This window comes from Dendrobates tinctorius, unplaced genomic scaffold (assembly GCF_039654945.1).
Source record: "Dendrobates tinctorius isolate UK_male_01 unplaced genomic scaffold, ASM3965494v1 ptg000054l, whole genome shotgun sequence".
Classification (NCBI taxonomy): Eukaryota; Metazoa; Chordata; class Amphibia; order Anura; family Dendrobatidae; genus Dendrobates; species Dendrobates tinctorius.
In genome coordinates, this window is record NW_027361722.1 from 5,870,649 (window position 1) to 5,890,358 (window position 19,710).

A 19,710-nucleotide genomic window follows, 5' to 3' on the forward strand; every position below is an offset into this window, starting at 1 on the left:
ATGAAGTGATCAAACAGAGTCAGCATGGGTTTGTAACTAATAAGTCATGTCAGACTAACTTAATTTCCTTCTATGACGGTATCACTGATTGGGTGGATCAAGGAAATGCTGTAGATATAGTATATCTTGACTTCAGCAAAGCATTTGACAAAGTCTCTCATAAAATCCTTATTGGAAAAATGACTAAGTATGGAATGGACAAGGCAACTGTTAGGTGGATTCATAACTGGCTTAGTGATCGGACCCAAAGAGTGGTCGTAAATGGCTGCACATCCAGTTGGAAGAATGTCTCAAGTGGGGTACCACAGGGCTCTGTCCTGGGCCCTGTATTGTTCAACATCTTTATCAACGATTTAGATGAAGGAATTGAGGGTAAACTGATTAAATTTGCTGATGACACAAAGCTAGGAGGGATAGCTAATACTAGAGAAGAGAGAGAGAGGATTCAAAAAGATTTAAATAAACTGGAGAAGTGGGCAGCAACTAACAGAATGGTTTTTAACAGGGAGAAATGCAAAGTACTACATCTGGGCAATAAAAATGAAAAAAGCATATATAGAATGGGAGGAATAGGGCTAAGTGACAGCACATGTGAAAAAGACTTGGGTATACTAATAGATCACAGACTGAATATGAGTCAACAGTGTGATGCAGCAGCAAAAAAGGCAAATGCAATTCTAGGATGTATTAACAGAAGCATACAGTCTAGATCACGTGAAGTCATTATTTCCCTCTACTCCTCTTTGGTCAGACCTCATCTGGAATATTGTGTCCAGTTTTGGGCACCACATTTTAAAAAAGACATCAACAAACTGGAGCAAGTTCAGAAAAGAGCGACCAGAATGGTGACCGGTCTGCAAACCCTGTCTTATGAGGAAAGGTTGCAGGATTTGGGAATGTTTAGTTTGCAAAAGAGAAGACTGAGAGGAGACTTAATAGCTGTCTACAAATATCTAAAGGGCTGTCACATTGTAGAAGGATCAACTTTATTCTCATTTGCACAAGGAAAGACTAGAAGCAATGGGATGAAACTGAATGGGAGGAGACACAGATTAGATATTAGAAAAAACTTTTTGACAGTTAGAGTGATCAATGAGTGGAACAGACTGCCACGAGAAGTGGTGAGTTCTCCTTCAATGGAAGCCTTCAAACAGAGGCTGGACAGACATCTGACTGGGATGATTTAGCGAATCCTGCTTTGAGCAGGGGGTTGGACCAGATGGCCCAGGAGGTCCCTTCCAACTCTACGATTCTATGATTCTATGATTCTATGCAGTGTGACCCTCCTGTATATTGTGAGTGCAGTGTGACCCCCCTGTATATTGTGAGTGCAGTTTGGGACCCCCTGTGTATTGTGACCCCCCTGTATATTGTGAGTGCAGTGTGACCCCCCTGTGTATTGTGAGTGCAGTGTGACCCTCCTGTATATTGTGAGTGCAGTTTGGGACCCCCTGTGTATTGTGACCCCCCCTGTATATTGTGAGTGCAGTGTGACCCCCCTGTGTATTGTGAGTGCAGTGTGACCCCCCCTGTATATTGTGAGTGCAGTGTGACCCTCCTGTATATTGTGAGTGCAGTGTGACCCCCCCTGTATATTGTGAGTGCAGTTTGGGACCCCCTGTGTATTGTGCCCCCCCTGTATATTGTGAGTGCAGTGTGACCCCCCTGTATATTGTGAGTGCAGTGTGACCCCCCTGCAAATTGTGAGTGCAGTGTGACCCTCCTGTATATTGTGAGTGCAGTGTGACCCTCCTGTATATTGTGAGTGCAGTTTGGGACCCGCTGTGTATTGTGAGTGCAGTTTGGGACCCCCTGTGTATTGTGATCCCCCCCTGTATATTGTGAGTGCAGTGTGACCCCCCTGTGTATTGTGAGTGCAGTGTGACCCCCCTGTGTATTGTGAGTGCAGTGTGACCCCCCTGTATATTGTGAGTGCAGTGTGCCCACCTGTGTATTGTGAGTGCAGTGTGACCCCCCCTGTATATTGTGAGTGCAGTTTGGGACCCCCTGTGTATTGTGACCCCCCTGTATATTGTGAGTGCAGTGTGACCCCCCCTGTGTATTGTGAGTGCAGTGTGACCCCCCTGTATATTTTGAGTGCAGTGTGACCCCCCTGTATATTGTGAGTGCAGTGTGACCCCCCTGTATATTGTGAGTGCAGTGTGACCCTCCTGTATATTGTGAGTGCAGTTTTGGACCCCCTGTGTATTGTGAGTGCAGTTTGGGACCCCCTGTGTATTGTGAGTGCAGTGTGACCCCCCTGTGTATTGTGAGTGCAGTGTGACCCCCCTGTGTATTGTGAGTGCAGTGTGACCCCCCTGTATATTGTGAGTGCAGTGTGACCCCCCGAGCAGTGTGACCCCCTGTGTATTGTGAGTGCAGTGTGACCCCCCTGTATATTGTGAGTGCAGTGTGACCCCCCCTGTATATTGTGAGTGCAGTGTGACCCCCCCTGTATATTGTGAGTGCAGTGTGACCCCCCCTGTATATTGTGAGTGCAGCTTGGGACCCCCTGTGTATTGTGAGTGCAGTTTGGGACCCCCTGTGTATTGTGACCCCCCCTGTATATTGAGAGTGCAATGTGACCCCCCTGTGTATTGTGAGTGCAGTGTGACCCTCCTGTATATTGTGAGTGCAGTGTGACCCTCCTGTATATTGTGAGTGCAGTTTGGGACCCCCTGTGTATTGTGAGTGCAGTTTGGGACCCCCTGTGTATTGTGAGTGCAGTGTGACCCCCCTGTGTATTGTGAGTGCAGTGTGACCCCCCTGTGTATTGTGAGTGCAGTGTGACCCCCCTGTGTATTGTGAGTGCAGTGTGACCCCCCTGTATATTGTGAGTGCAGTGTGACCCCCCGTGCAGTGTGACCCCCTGTGTATTGTGAGTGCAGTGTGACCCCCCTGTATATTGTGAGTGCAGTGTGACCCCCCTGTATATTGTGAGTGCAGTGTGACCCCCCCTGTATATTGTGAGTGCAGTGTGACCCTCCTGTATATTGTGAGTGCAGTTTGGGACCCCCTGTGTATTGTGACCCCCCCTGTATATTGAGAGTGCAATGTGACCCCCCTGTGTATTGTGAGTGCAGTGTGACCCTCCTGTATATTGTGAGTGCAGTGTGACCCTCCTGTATATTGTGAGTGCAGTTTGGGACCCCCTGTGTATTGTGAGTGCAGTTTGGGACCCCCTGTGTATTGTGAGTGCAGTGTGACCCCCCTGTGTATTGTGAGTGCAGTGTGACCCCCCTGTGTATTGTGAGTGCAGTGTGACCCCCCTGTATATTGTGAGTGCAGTGTGACCCCCCGTGCAGTGTGACCCCCTGTGTATTGTGAGTGCAGTGTGACCCCCCTGTATATTGTGAGTGCAGTGTGACCCCCCCTGTATATTGTGAGTGCAGTGTGACCCCCCCTGTATATTGTGAGTGCAGTGTGACCCTCCTGTATATTGTGAGTGCAGCTTGGGACCCCCTGTGTATTGTGAGTGCAGTTTGGGACCCCCTGTGTATTGTGACCCCCCCTGTATATTGAGAGTGCAATGTGACCCCCCTGTTTATTGTGAGTGCAGTGTGACCCTCCTGTATATTGTGAGTGCAGTTTGGGACCCCCTGTGTATTGTGAGTGCAGTTTAGGACCCCCTGTGTATTGTGACCCCCTGTATATTGTGAGTGCAGTGTGACCCTCCTGTATATTGTGAGTGCAGCTTGGGACCCCCTGTGTATTGTGAGTGCAGTTTGGGACCCCCTGTGTATTGTGACCCCCCCTGTATATTGAGAGTGCAATGTGACCCCCCTGTGTATTGTGAGTGCAGTGTGACCCTCCTGTATATTGTGAGTGCAGTGTGACCCTCCTGTATATTGTGAGTGCAGTTTGGGACCCCCTGTGTATTGTGAGTGCAGTTTGGGACCCCCTGTGTATTGTGAGTGCAGTGTGACCCCCCTGTGTATTGTGAGTGCAGTGTGACCCCCCTGTGTATTGTGAGTGCAGTGTGACCCCCCTGTATATTGTGAGTGCAGTGTGACCCCCCGTGCAGTGTGACCCCCTGTGTATTGTGAGTGCAGTGTGACCCCCCTGTATATTGTGAGTGCAGTGTGACCCCCCCTGTATATTGTGAGTGCAGTGTGACCCCCCCTGTATATTGTGAGTGCAGTGTGACCCCCCCTGTATATTGTGAGTGCAGCTTGGGACCCCCTGTATATTGTGAGTGCAGCTTGGGACCCCCTGTGTATTGTGACCCCCCCTGTATATTGAGAGTGCAATGTGACCCCCCTGTGTATTGTGAGTGCAGTGTGACCCTCCTGTATATTGTGAGTGCAGTGTGACCCTCCTGTATATTGTGAGTGCAGTTTGGGACCCCCTGTGTATTGTGAGTGCAGTTTAGGACCCCCTGTGTATTGTGACCCCCTGTATATTGTGAGTGCAGTGTGACCCCCCCTGTGTATTGTGAGTGCAGTGTGACCCCCCTGTGTATTGTGAGTGCAGTGTGACCCCCCCCTGTGTATTGTGAGTGCAGTGTGACCCCCCTGTATATTGTGAGTGCAGTGTGCCCCCCTGTATATTGTGAGTGCAGTGTGACCCCCCCGTATATTGTGAGTGCAGTTTGGGACCCCCTGTGTATTGTGACCCCCCTGTGTATTGTGAGTGCAGTGTGACCACCCTGTATATTGTGAGTGCAGTGTGACCCCCCTGTGTATTGTGAGTGCAGTGTGACCCCCCTGTATATTGTGAGTGCAGTGTGACCCTCCTATATATTGTGAGTGCAGTGTGACCCTCCTGTATATTGTGAGTGCAGTTTGGGACCCCCTGTGTATTTTGAGTGCAGTTTAGGACCCCCTGTGTATTGTGACCCCCCCTGTATACTGTGAGTGCAGTGTGACCCCCCTGTGTATTGTGAGTACAGTGTGACCCCCCTGTATATTGTGAGTGCAGTGTGACCCTCCTGTATATTGTGAGTGCAGTGTGACCCTCCCTGTGTATTGTGAGTGCAGTTTGGGACCCCCTGTGTAGTGTGACCCCCCTGTATATTGTGAGTGCAGTGTGACCCCCCTGTGCAGTGTGAGCCTCCTGTGTATTGTGAGTGCAGTGTGCCCCCTGTGTATTGTGACCCCCCTGTATATTGTGAGTGCAGTGTGACCCCCCTGTGTATTGTGAGTGCAGTGTGACCCCCCTGTATATTGTGAGTGCAGTGTGACCCTCCTGTATATTGTGAGTGCAGTGTGACCCTCCTGTATATTGTGAGTGCCGTGTGACCCCCCTGTGTATTTTGAGTGCAGTGTGACCCCCCTGTGTATTGTGAGTGCAGTGTGACCCCCCTGTGTATTGTGAGTGCAGTGTGACCCCCCCTGTATATTGTGAGTGCAGTTTGGGACCCCCTGTGTATTGAGTGCAGTGTGACCCTCCTGTATATTGTGAGTGAAGTGTGACCCCCCCTGTATATTGTGAGTGCAGTTTGGGACCCCCTGTGTATTGTGAGTGCAGTTTGGGACCCCCTGTGTAGTGTGACCCCCCTGTATATTGTGAGTGCAGTGTGACCCTCCTGTATATTGTGAGTGCAGTGTGACCCTCCTGTATGTTGTGAGTGCAGTGTGACCCCCCTGTATATTGTGAGTGCAGTTTGGGACCCCCTGTGTATTGTGACCCCCCTGTATATTGTGAGTGCAGTGTGACCCCCCCTGTGTATTGTGAGTGCAGTGTGACCCCCCCTGTATATTGTGAGTGCAGTGTGACCCCCCTGTATATTGTGAGTGCAGTGTGACCCCCCCTGTATATTGTGACCCCCCTGTATATTGTGAGTGCAGTGTGCCCCCCCGTGCAGTGTGACCCTCCTGTGTATTGTGAGTGCAGTGTGACCCCCCTGTGTATTGTGAGTGCAGTGTGACCCCCCTGTGTATTGTGAGTGCAGTGTGACCCTCCTGTGTATTGTGAGTGCAGTGTGACCCTCCTGTGTATTGTGAGTGCAGTGTGACCCTCCTGTGTATTGTGAGTGCAGTGTGACCCTCCTGTGTATTGTGAGTGCAGTGTGACCCTCCTGTGTATTGTGAGTGCAGTGTGACCCCCCTGTGTATTGTGAGTGCAGTGTGACCCCCCCGTGTATTGTGAGTGCAGTGTGACCCTCCTGTGTATTGTGAGTGCAGTGTGACCCCCCCGTATATTGTGAGTGCAGTTTGTGACCCCTCCTGTGTATTGTGAGTGCAGTGTGACCCCCCTGTATATTGTGAGTGCAGTGTGACCCCTCTGTGTATTGTGAGTGCAGTGTGACCCCCCTGTGTATTGTGAGTGCAGTGTGACCCCCCTATATATTGTGAGTGCAGTGTGACCCCCCTGTGTATTGTGAGTGCAGTGTGACCCCCCTGTGTATTGTGAGTGCAGTGTGACCCCCCTGTGTATTGTGAGTGCAGTGTGACCCCCCTGTGTATTGTGAGTGCAGTGTGACCCCCCCTGTATATTGTGAGTGCAGTGTGCCTCCCCCCGTGCAGTGTGACCCCCCTGTGTATTGTGAGTGCAGTGTGACCCCCCTGTGTATTGAGTGCAGTGTGACCCCCCTGTGTATTGTGAGTGCAGTGTGACCCCCCCGTGTATTGTGAGTGCAGTGTGACCCTCCTGTGTATTGTGAGTGCAGTGTGACCCTCCTGTGTATTGTGAGTGCAGTGTGACCCCCCTGTGTATTGGGAGTGCAGTATGACCCCCCTGTTTATTGTGAGTGCAGTGTGACCCCCCTGTGTATTGTGAGTGCAGTGTAACCCCCCTGTGTATTGTGAGTGCAGTGTGACCCCCCTGTGTATTGTGAGTGCAGTGTGACCCTCCTGTGTATTGTGAGTGCAGTGTGACCCTCCTGTATATTGTGAGTGCAGTGTGACCCCCCTGTATATTGTGAGTGCAGTGTGATCCTCCTGTGTATTGTGAGTGCAGTGTGACCCCCTGTATATTGTGAGTGCAGTGTGATCCTCCTGTATATTGTGAGTGCAGTGTGACCTCCCTGTATATTGTGAGTGCAGTGTGACCTCCCTGTATATTGTGAGTGCAGTGTGACCCCCCTGTATATTGTGAGTGCAGTGTGACCCCCCTGTATATTGTGAGTGCAGTGTGACCCCCCTGTGTATTGTGAGTGCAGTTTGGGACCCCCTGTGTATTGTGACCCCCCCTGTGTATTGTGAGTGCAGTGTGACCCCCCTGTATATTGTGAGTGCAGTGTGACCCTCCTGTATATTGTGAGTGCAGTGTGACCCCCTGTATATTGTGAGTGCAGTGTGACCCTCCTGTATATTGTGAGTGCAGTTTGGGACCCCCTGTGTATTGTGACCCCCCCTGTGTATTGTGAGTGCAGTGTGACCCCCCCTGTGTATTGTGAGTGCAGTGTGACCCTCCTGTATATTGTGAGTGCAGTGTGACCCCCCTGTATATTGTGAGTGCAGTGTGACCCCCCTGTGTATTGTGAGTGCAGTGTGACCCTCCTGTATATTGTGAGTGCAGTGTGACCCCCCCTGTATATTGTGAGTGCAGTGTGACCCTCCTGTATATTGTGAGTGCAGTGTGACCCCCCTGTATATTGTGAGTGCAGTGTGACCCCCCTGTGTATTGTGAGTGCAGTGTGACCCTCCTGTATATTGTGAGTGCAGTGTGACCCTCCTGTATATTGTGAGTGCAGTGTGACCCCCCCCTGTATATTGTGAGTGTAGTGTGACCCTCCTGTATATTGTGAGTGCAGTGTGACCCCCCCTTTATATTGTGAGTGCAGTGTGACCCTCCTGTATATTGTGAGTGCAGTTTGGGACCCCCTGTGTATTGTGACCCCCCCTGTGTATTGTGAGTGCAGTGTGACCCCCCTGTATATTGTGAGTGCAGTGTGACCCTCCTGTATATTGTGAGTGCAGTGTGACCCCCCTGTATATTGTGAGTGCAGTTTGGGACCCCCTGTGTATTGTGACCCCCCCTGTGTATTGTGAGTGCAGTGTGACCCCCCCTGTGTATTGTGAGTGCAGTGTGACCCTCCTGTATATTGTGAGTGCAGTTTGGGACCCCCTGTGTATTGTGACCCCCCCTGTGTATTGTGAGTGCAGTGTGACCCCCCCTGTGTATTGTGAGTGCAGTGTGACCCTCCTGTATATTGTGAGTGCAGTTTGGGACCCCCTGTGTATTGTGACCCCCCCTGTGTATTGTGAGTGCAGTGTGACCCCCCCTGTGTATTGTGAGTGCAGTGTGACCCCCCTGTATATTGTGAGTGCAGTGTGACCCCCCTGTATATTGTGAGTGCAGTGTGACCCCCCTGTATATTGTGAGTGCAGTGTGACCCCCCCTGTATATTGTGAGTGCAGTGTGACCCCCCTGTATATTGTGAGTGCAGTGTGACCCCCCTGTATATTGTGAGTGCAGTGTGACCCCCCTGTGTATTGTGAGTGCAGTGTGACCCCCCTGTGTATTGTGAGTGCAGTGTGACCCTCCTGTATATTGTGAGTGCAGTTTGGGACCCCCTGTGTATTGTGACCCCCCTGTGTATTGTGAGTGCAGTGTGACCCCCCTGTATATTGTGAGTGCAGTTTGGGACCCCCAGTGTATTGTGACCCCCCCTGTGTATTGTGAGTGCAGTGTGACCCCCCTGTATATTGTGAGTGCAGTTTGGGACCCCCTGTGTATTGTGACCCCCCCCTGTGTATTGTGAGTGCAGTGTGACCCCCCTGTATATTGTGAGTGCAGTGTGACCCCCCTGTATATTGTGAGTGCAGTTTGGGACCCCCTGTGTATTGTGACCCCCCCTGTGTATTGTGAGTGCAGTGTGACCCCCCTGTATATTGTGAGTGCAGTTTGGGACCCCCTGTGTATTGTGACCCCCCCCTGTGTATTGTGAGTGCAGTGTGACCCCCCTGTATATTGTGAGTGCAGTGTGACCCCCCTGTATATTGTGAGTGCAGTTTGGGACCCCCTGTGTATTGTGACCCCCCCTGTGTATTGTGAGTGCAGTGTGACCCCCCTGTATATTGTGAGTGCAGTGTGACCCCCCTGTATATTGTGAGTGCAGTGTGACCCCCCTGTATATTGTGAGTGCAGTGTGACCCTCCTGTATATTGTGAGTGCAGTTTGGGACCCCCTGTGTATTGTGACCCCCCCCTGTGTATTGTGAGTGCAGTGTGACCCCCCTGTATATTGTGAGTGCAGTGTGACCCCCCTGTATATTGTGAGTGCAGTTTGGGACCCCCTGTGTATTGTGACCCCCCCTGTGTATTGTGAGTGCAGTGTGACCCCCCTGTATATTGTGAGTGCAGTTTGGGACCCCCTGTGTATTGTGACCCCCCCCTGTGTATTGTGAGTGCAGTGTGACCCCCCTGTATATTGTGAGTGCAGTGTGACCCCCCTGTATATTGTGAGTGCAGTTTGGGACCCCCTGTGTATTGTGACCCCCCCTGTGTATTGTGAGTGCAGTGTGACCCCCCTGTATATTGTGAGTGCAGTGTGACCCCCCTGTATATTGTGAGTGCAGTGTGACCCCCCTGTATATTGTGAGTGCAGTGTGACCCCCCTGTATATTGTGAGTGCAGTTTGGGACCCCCTGTGTATTGTGACCCCCCTGTGTATTGTGAGTGCAGTGTGACCCCCCTGTATATTGTGAGTGCAGTTTGGGACCCCCTGTGTATTGTGACCCCCCCCTGTGTATTGTGAGTGCAGTGTGACCCCCCTGTATATTGTGAGTGCAGTGTGACCCCCCTGTATATTGTGAGTGCAGTTTGGGACCCCCTGTGTATTGTGACCCCCCTGTGTATTGAGTGCAGTGTGACCCCCCTGTATATTGTGAGTGCAGTGTGACCCCCCTGTATATTGTGAGTGCAGTGTGACCCCCCTGTATATTGTGAGTGCAGTGTGACCCCCCTGTATATTGTGAGTGCAGTGTGACCCCCCTGTATATTGTGAGTGCAGTGTGACCCCCCTGTATATTGTGAGTGCAGTGTGACCCCCCTGTATATTGTGAGTGCAGTGTGACCCCCCTGTATATTGTGAGTGCAGTGTGACCCCCCTGTATATTGTGAGTGCAGTGTGACCCCCCTGTGTATTGTGAGTGCAGTGTGACCCCCCTGTATATTGTGAGTGCAGTGTGACCCCCCTGTATATTGTGAGTGCAGTGTGACCCCCCTGTATATTGTGAGTGCAGTGTGACCCTCCTGTATATTGTGAGTGCAGTTTGGGACCCCCTGTGTATTGTGACCCCCCCCTGTGTATTGTGAGTGCAGTGTGACCCCCCTGTATATTGTGAGTGCAGTGTGACCCCCCTGTATATTGTGAGTGCAGTTTGGGACCCCCTGTGTATTGTGACCCCCCCTGTGTATTGTGAGTGCAGTGTGACCCCCCTGTATATTGTGAGTGCAGTTTGGGACCCCCTGTGTATTGTGACCCCCCCCTGTGTATTGTGAGTGCAGTGTGACCCCCCTGTATATTGTGAGTGCAGTGTGACCCCCCTGTATATTGTGAGTGCAGTTTGGGACCCCCTGTGTATTGTGACCCCCCCTGTGTATTGTGAGTGCAGTGTGACCCCCCTGTATATTGTGAGTGCAGTGTGACCCCCCTGTATATTGTGAGTGCAGTGTGACCCCCCTGTATATTGTGAGTGCAGTGTGACCCCCCTGTATATTGTGAGTGCAGTTTGGGACCCCCTGTGTATTGTGACCCCCCCTGTGTATTGTGAGTGCAGTGTGACCCCCCTGTATATTGTGAGTGCAGTTTGGGACCCCCTGTGTATTGTGACCCCCCCCTGTGTATTGTGAGTGCAGTGTGACCCCCCTGTATATTGTGAGTGCAGTGTGACCCCCCTGTATATTGTGAGTGCAGTTTGGGACCCCCTGTGTATTGTGACCCCCCCTGTGTATTGTGAGTGCAGTGTGACCCCCCTGTATATTGTGAGTGCAGTGTGACCCCCCTGTATATTGTGAGTGCAGTGTGACCCCCCTGTATATTGTGAGTGCAGTGTGACCCCCCTGTATATTGTGAGTGCAGTTTGGGACCCCCTGTGTATTGTGACCCCCCCTGTGTATTGTGAGTGCAGTGTGACCCCCCTGTATATTGTGAGTGCAGTTTGGGACCCCCTGTGTATTGTGACCCCCCCTGTGTATTGTGAGTGCAGTGTGACCCCCCTGTATATTGTGAGTGCAGTGTGACCCCCCTGTATATTGTGAGTGCAGTTTGGGACCCCCTGTGTATTGTGACCCCCCCTGTGTATTGTGAGTGCAGTGTGACCCCCCTGTATATTGTGAGTGCAGTGTGACCCCCCTGTATATTGTGAGTGCAGTGTGACCCCCCTGTATATTGTGAGTGCAGTGTGACCCCCCTGTATATTGTGAGTGCAGTGTGACCCCCCTGTATATTGTGAGTGCAGTGTGACCCCCCTGTATATTGTGAGTGCAGTGTGACCCCCCTGTATATTGTGAGGGCAGTGTGACCCCCCTGTATATTGTGAGTGCAGTATGACCCCCCTGTATATTGTGAGTGCAGTGTGACCCCCCTGTATATTGTGAGTGCAGTGTGACCCCCCTGTGTATTGTGAGTGAAGTGTGTCCCCCCTGTATATTGTGAGTGCAGTGTGACCCCCCTGTATATTGTGAGTGCAGTGTGACCCCCCTGTATATTGTGAGTGCAGTGTGACCCTCCTGTATATTGTGAGTGCAGTTTGGGACCCCCTGTGTATTGTGACCCCCCCCTGTGTATTGTGAGTGCAGTGTGACCCCCCTGTATATTGTGAGTGCAGTGTGACCCCCCTGTATATTGTGAGTGCAGTTTGGGACCCCCTGTGTATTGTGACCCCCCCTGTGTATTGTGAGTGCAGTGTGACCCCCCTGTATATTGTGAGTGCAGTTTGGGACCCCCTGTGTATTGTGACCCCCCCCTGTGTATTGTGAGTGCAGTGTGACCCCCCTGTATATTGTGAGTGCAGTGTGACCCCCCTGTATATTGTGAGTGCAGTTTGGGACCCCCTGTGTATTGTGACCCCCCCTGTGTATTGTGAGTGCAGTGTGACCCCCCTGTATATTGTGAGTGCAGTGTGACCCCCCTGTATATTGTGAGTGCAGTGTGACCCCCCTGTATATTGTGAGTGCAGTGTGACCCCCCTGTATATTGTGAGTGCAGTGTGACCCCCCTGTATATTGTGAGTGCAGTTTGGGACCCCCTGTGTATTGTGACCCCCCCTGTGTATTGTGAGTGCAGTGTGACCCCCCTGTATATTGTGAGTGCAGTTTGGGACCCCCTGTGTATTGTGACCCCCCCCTGTGTATTGTGAGTGCAGTGTGACCCCCCTGTATATTGTGAGTGCAGTGTGACCCCCCTGTATATTGTGAGTGCAGTTTGGGACCCCCTGTGTATTGTGACCCCCCCTGTGTATTGTGAGTGCAGTGTGACCCCCCTGTATATTGTGAGTGCAGTGTGACCCCCCTGTATATTGTGAGTGCAGTGTGACCCCCCTGTATATTGTGAGTGCAGTGTGACCCCCCTGTATATTGTGAGTGCAGTGTGACCCCCCTGTATATTGTGAGTGCAGTTTGGGACCCCCTGTGTATTGTGACCCCCCCTGTGTATTGTGAGTGCAGTGTGACCCCCCTGTATATTGTGAGTGCAGTTTGGGACCCCCTGTGTATTGTGAGTGCAGTGTGACCCCCTGTATATTGTGAGTGCAGTGTGACCCCCCTGTATATTGTGAGTGCAGTTTGGGACCCCCTGTGTATTGTGACCCCCCCTGTGTATTGTGAGTGCAGTGTGACCCCCCTGTATATTGTGAGTGCAGTGTGACCCCCCTGTATATTGTGAGTGCAGTGTGACCCCCCTGTATATTGTGAGTGCAGTGTGACCCCCCCTGTATATTGTGAGTGCAGTTTGGGACCCCCTGTGTATTGTGACCCCCCTCCCCTGTGTATTGTGAGTGCAGTGTGACCCCCCTGTATATTGTGAGTGCAGTTTGGGACCCCCTGTGTATTGTGACCCCCCTGTATATTGTGAGTGCAGTGTGGCCCCCCTGTATATTGTGAGTGCAGTGTGACCCCCCTGTATATTGTGAGTGCAGTGTGACCCCCCTGTATATTGTGAGTGCAGTGTGGCCCCCCTGTATATTGTGAGTGCAGTGTGACCCCCCTGTATATTGTGAGTGCAGTGTGGCCCCCCTGTATATTGTGAGTGCAGTGTGACCCCCCTGTATATTGTGAGTGCAGTGTGACCCCCCTGTATATTGTGAGTGCAGTGTGGCCCCCCTGTATATTGTGAGTGCAGTGTGACCCCCCTGTATATTGTGAGTGCAGTGTGGCCCCCCTGTATATTGTGAGTGCAGTGTGGCCCCCCTGTATATTGTGAGTGCAGTGTGACCCCCCTGTATATTGTGAGTGCAGTGTGACCCCCCTGTATATTGTGAGTGCAGTGTGACCCCCCTGTATATTGTGAGTGCAGTGTGACCCCCCTGTATATTGTGAGTGCAGTGTGGCCCCCCCGTGCAGTGTCAGCCCAGCAGCTTGCGCAGGCCATGACAGGGCTGTGACAGGCTGAGGGCAGCGGAGTCATGTGGGGACACGGGGGAGTGCGCTCCTCGGTGAGGGGAGGACGCGGAGGAGTGGTCTGTGCTCCCTCCCCTCCTGCCCGCGGCCGCCGCCGCCTCCTCCCCCGGAGCTCCCGCCGACCCCTCCGCGGTCCCCCGTGCGGCGGTTACCTGCGCCCGGCTCCCGCACTCTTCTCCGCCGCCGCCCGGGCACCGAATCCTCCATTCCTCTGTCATCTGTCACCCGAAATCCCCTCGGTCAGTCCCGCCCCCGTCCAGCCCACCGCCGCTCCCCATTGGCTCGTCTCCCGCTACCTCCGGACGCCATTGGTGGAAGCGCCTGACAATCAGGGAGTGGCGCCGAGCCACACGCGCGTCCGGGCGACGCCCAAAAACAAATCGAGCGCTCCTTATAGGCGCCACGCCCCCTTGAGTAAAACTCTTCTTACTCATTGGTCTTCTTTGAAGCACGTTTGGGTTTAGGGAAGAGTCGATTGGTCAGTTCCTGTTAGGGGGCGGGATCACAGTGTCTCTTCCGGATTGGTCGGGAGTGACAGTCTTTTTTTTGGTCCCTGTGACAGAGGTTGCCCGCTAACAGGTCATTTACATACAGCGACATCACGTGGCCAGACCCGTGTCTCCGAGCGGCGTCACAAGCCGGCTTTGAAGCCTGCCTTCTGCTACCCCATTGGTCTATTTGGCCGTCAATCATTACAAGTCCCGCCTCTCTTACGTAGCCTAGCAGGTTAGTGTGTCCCAGACAGATCCAGTGTTTTTTGTTTTTTTTATTTTGCTCTACGCATTTCTAATTTCGCCCATTTATTTATTTATTTCCTGCCCGTAAACTTAAATGACCCCTAAGGGTGACTGACAGCAGATCGGACCAATGGGAGGGCGGTAATCGCGTGACGTCACGTGGTCAGTCATCCTATAGAAGAGCGCGGCTGGCAGGGCTAAGGGGGGGAGGGGCCGTCTGGCGCCGGGAGTCGCGGCAGGTGGATGAGGTCAGGAGAGACAGATAGCGCGGGGCTCCCCCTGCTGGCGGCTCTCGGGATAGCAGCTGCGATAATATCGTATTTCCGGCGCCTGTGTCACGATATGTCCTGATAATACTCTAATAACACTACGTGACCTCATCACAGCGTGTCCATAAGCCCCAGACACTACTGTAGAGCGGACATAACAATGGGACGGTGTCTCATAGTGGCCAAACAACATCAACAGGCAATTATTTATTGTTAACCCCTTGAGGCGTGGGACATTTTTAAGTTTTTTTTTTGTTTTTTCTTCCAAAAGCCAGAACTTTTATATATATATAAATTTCCATCTTCCTCCCCATATGAGGGCTCATGTGTTTATTTTTTATATATGTAATAGTTAAAAAAATCGGAAATTAAAAAAAAATAATAATTTGATTTTTATTTCCATTTTCCAAAACTTTTTATTTTTCCATTTTTTTTATTGGTACAACGTTTGATCACATTATTGCATTTTTTTTTAGGCGCGTGCGGCGACCAGAAAAGAGCGATTTTTTTTTTGTTTGTTTTTTTTAATTTTTTTTTTAATTTTTGCATCACACTTTATTTTTTGGTTCTTCTAGTGGACTCGAATCTCTGAGCATTTGATGTAAATGGCGCAATACTCCAGGTAGATTGGACAAATCATGGTTCTCTTATGAAGCTTAGCTGTGGCCGGGCTTCACGGGACGACCAAGATGGCGGCGACTGGGGCTTAAGAAGGCCGTCTGCTAGCAAATCCCCCAAGTCTGTCGTCAGTTACTGCCAATCAGGCCATGCTGCATCAAAGCGATAATGAGAGGATCAGCAACTCCAGCCATCGGGAACTACAACTCCCAGCATTCCCCGACATGGTAGTTTCTCAATAGCTGGAGAGTCAGATGCTCCTGACCCATCTGTAATGTACTCAGTCTGATCCTACTATGAGGATTGCTGGATCCCTCCCCCAAAAAATAAAATCGTGCGTTAAAAGGTTTTTTTATTTTTTTATTGAAAGTCACCCCCCCTCCCCCCCCCAAAAAAAAGAACAATTTTAATAAAAAAAAATTTCGGGGATAGAATATTTGCAAGCGAGCTATCACGATTACTTACAGAATAAAGTTATACCGCACGGCATATTATACAAATGCTAAATAACAAATGCAAAAAAAAATAAATGTGAAAATGTATAAAAAGTGAGAAATAAATGATATTTATCACCAGAATGATAGAAAACCAAAATAAAAAAAGTATTCCGCCTTCTATAAAAACTAGTAAAACCTACAAAATGTGTTCAGATTTGATATCACCGTCTTTTTAGTGAGCCGTACAATACAATTAATATAATGTATCCTGTGTGGTCAGCAGCAACAAAATAAACAAAATTGTGGAAATATATATATATATAATACAATATATATAAATACAATTTATATATTATTATTATTATTATTATTATTTATGTTTTAGTAAGTTGTAAGTGCCCTAGAAATGGTTCTTATAAAGTTCCTATTTTCATCTCAAATAAACTTCATCTTGGTCCATTAATTAAAAAAAAAAAAAGTTCTGGTTCTCCGGATGCAGTGACACAAAAATAAGTTTTTTCCATAAAAAGTGTCTTTATTGTGCCTAAGTAACAAGAAAGATACATACTTTGTATCACCATTTTTCTATCAACCCCATACTGTATACATAAAATGTTATTTTCACTGTATAATTTTTTTTTTTTTTTTAAAAAGTAAAGCTTAATATTGGAATTGCTTTTTCTTTTCATCCCTCCCCAGAGAGGGTTAATCAAAACTGATCAATAAGTTATATGTCATGAAATATGGCGCCCTTGGAAAAGTACAAGCTGTGCTGCAAAAAAAACAACAACCATGTATAAGTATATAAGGGGACAATACAAATATCTCTCCGAGGATCTGTGTATACCAAGGAAGGTGCCGATCACAAGGGGGCATTCTCTGCGTCTGGAGGGGAGAAGGATTCTCCACCAACATAGAAGAGGATTCTTCACTGTTAGGGCAGTGAGAATCTGGAATTCCCTGCCTGAGGAGGTGGTGATGGCGAACTGAGGGGTTCAAGAGAGGCCTGGATGTCTTCCTGGAGCGTAACAATATTGTATTTTACAGTTATTAGGTTCTTTAGAAGGACGTAGATCTGTGGATTTATTCTAATGGAAGCCAGGCCCTTCACTTGCTTCCTATGGCCCAGAGGCTCCAATTCAAAACCCTGACCATGACATACAAAGCCATCCACAACCTGTCTCCTCCATACATCTGTGACATGGTCTCTCGGTACCTATCCGCACGCAACCTTCGATCATCTCAGGATCTCCTTCTCTACTCTCCCCTTATCTCTTCTTCCCACAACCGCATACAAGACTTCTCCCGCGCTTCCCTCATACTCTGGAACTCTCTACCCCAACACATCAGACTCTCACCATCAACGGAAACCTTCAAGAAGAACCTGAAGACCCACCTGTTCCGACAAGCCTACAACCTACAATGATCCTCGGTCTACTGAACCACCGCACGACCTGCTCTACCCTCTCCTACTGTATCCTCACCCATCCCTGTAGACTGTGAGCCCTCGCGGGCAGGGCCCCCTCTCCTTATGTACTTGTGTGTCCTTTGTCTTACACATGTTTATTATTTTTGTCTATATTTCCCCTTTTCACATGTAAAGCGCCATGGAATAAATGGCGCTATATAAATGCATAATAATAATAATATAGGCTGCACTGGATGGACACAGGGCTTTTTTCAGCCTTACTAACTATGTTACTATGTTAACAACAAATCCTTCTATAACCAAATCGATGGTAAAATAAAAACGTTCTGGTTCTTGGCTGGAGGAGAGAAAAATATAAAAAAAATTCCAAAAATAGAGGAATCTTTGAAGGGTAAAATGTGACCGGTGCAAATCTCCCGTACACTTTGGCCCTGATTTATCATTTGTATTTTTTAAGTGACTATTGTGGCATTTGTTGTTGTGATTTTTATTTTTTTATATTTCGTTTTGACAAATTCTTCTAAACGACGTTCGCGGTTTGATGAATTTTACGCCAAATCAAAGACTCACTTTGTTTTTCTTGTCTTTCATTTTTTTTTTCATTTGTGACTTTTTTTTTTAGAGTAAAAAGTTGCCCAATCCTTTATAATATTCCGCTAACATTTGCATAAAAAGTCCTATTGACTAAAGATAAATCGCTATGATATCATCTCCGCACGAAAAGTTTGCCACTTTTTAAAAAAAAAAAATAAAAATGAATTGTCCGGAAAACAAAAACAACGGCAAACAGAGAATAAAATAAAAAAAGAGATGAACAAGTAGGAAATTAACTTAAAAATAGCGGCAAGTTAAAAGAAGAATGCGGCATAGAAAAAAAAGAAAAAGAAAAGCTTAAAAAAAGTTAAAAAAAAGTTGGCAAAAACAGGGCAGAAATGCAATAATGAATGGAGCCCTTTGTGTATGACATACGTGTACGGCGTTCACTTCACGATTTGTTTTTCCCTCATCATTAGGGATCTCTTCTGATTTCTTTTCTTCGTTTTATGCAATTTAAAAGAAAAAAAAGGAAAAATTAGAAAAGACCTTTGAACGTTTAAGCTGTTTGGTTATCCAGTCGGAGTCTTCATCTGGACGGTTCCGGGTTTTCTATCAGAAGATAATCATACATTTGAGAGATAATTGTGTGTCAGAAAGAAAGAGAAGGGACGTTCTTTGAGGCACGGTGAGGATATTGGTCTAATTGGTGCGTTCTTCAGATGAAAAAGGGTTTCTCGGTGACTTCGTGCGGCAGGTCAGGCTCATAACGACAGACTTTGAGTTATAGAAAACGCAGTTTCACTCGTCCGGAAAAAGGGGGGAAAAAATCGACAAAATGTTTCCATAGTTTGAGATCGGGGCGATATGAATTCCACAGAGGCGCAGGGTTTTGTTTTTGTCCCCGACCCTCAATACTAATGGTATCGCTAGATTTTGGGCACTCAGAAAACACACTTTTATAATCAGGAATCACTTCCAGAGTTCTCAGTTGTGCGATGGTCCAAGACACGGGCGGACATACCACATGTGCAGCCGGTGTGGCTCCGGGGGGCCCCTGCAAGGCGGCTAATAATGAGGGCAATCTGGCCTGTTTATTTGTCCCCAAGGCTTCGGTGGGCCCCTGGCCAGATTGCCCTCATCTGCGGCGGGCAGGGAGAGATCCCTGCAGCTACGCTGCCTACAAGAAAAAATGGCAGCGGAGCTGCAGTGATCCGTCCTGCTTCCTGCCCGCGCTTCCTGTCTCACACAGATGTCAGCTGCGCAACTGGATGACATCATCATTCAGCGCCGTGGCTGTACCAGAGAGAGGATGCAGTGGCTGCGGGAAAGCATGCGGAGAGGTGAGGTGCTGCGTTTCTGTACAGATGAGTGGTGGTGGTGTGTGAGTGCGTGTGTAGCACTGCGGGGGAATGTGCAGAGAGGTGAATGGTGCTGTGTGTCTGTGTGTGTGTAGGTTGAGGAGAGGGTAATGATGGGCATGACAGAGAGGGCAATAATGGGGTGGTGGGGGAGAAAGCAATGATGGAGGTGGTGGAAAGGACAATGATGGCAAGGGAGAAAGGGCAATAATGGGAGTGCTGAGGGTGGAGGAAGTGATGGAGGTGGTGGAATGGGTAATGATGGAGGTGGTGGAATGGGCAATGATGGTGGTAGTGGAAAGGACAATGTTGGTGGAAAGGGCAATGATGGGGGTGATAGGGGAGGAGGAAATGATGGAGGTGGTGGAATGGGCATTGATGGGGTGGTGGGGGAGAAAACAATGATAGAAGTGGAAAGGGCAATGATAGGGGTGCTGGGGGAGAAGGCAATGATGGGGGTGGGAGAAAGGACAATAACGGAATGCGGGGGGAGTCTTTATGCCAGATGCTCTAACAGCTCGGCATTACCATGCTTTGCTGGTGGAATCAGTGGTGCAGCCATTTTTCCAAAGTGTTTCGGGAGCCATTTTCCAGCACAACAACACCAGGCCGTATGTTGCTGATGCTGCTATGAGCGCCTGCATAGCCTAAATGTGCTCCAATGTCCTGCAGCGTCTCCGGACTTGTCTCCTTTGAGCACATCGGGGACATCATTGGTCGGTGATTACACAGGAGCTGCCTGCAGCGTCTCCGGACTTGTCTCCTTTGAGCACATCGGGGACGTCATTGGTCGGTGATTACACAGGAGCTGCCTGCAGTG

General features: G+C 49.5%; 1 protein-coding gene across 1 annotated transcript in view; it reads right to left on the reverse strand.

Moving 5' to 3' along the window:
- ZBTB20 (zinc finger and BTB domain containing 20) overlaps window positions 1-13,728 on the reverse strand; it is a 1,106,032-nt gene extending 1,092,304 nt beyond the window's left edge. Inside the window, exon 1 of the mRNA XM_073577073.1 lies at window positions 13,658-13,728. The gene's annotated coding sequence lies outside the window, so the exon portion shown is untranslated. The remainder of the gene's footprint in view (window positions 1-13,657) is intronic.
- Window positions 13,729-19,710: the final 5,982 nt, after the last annotated feature.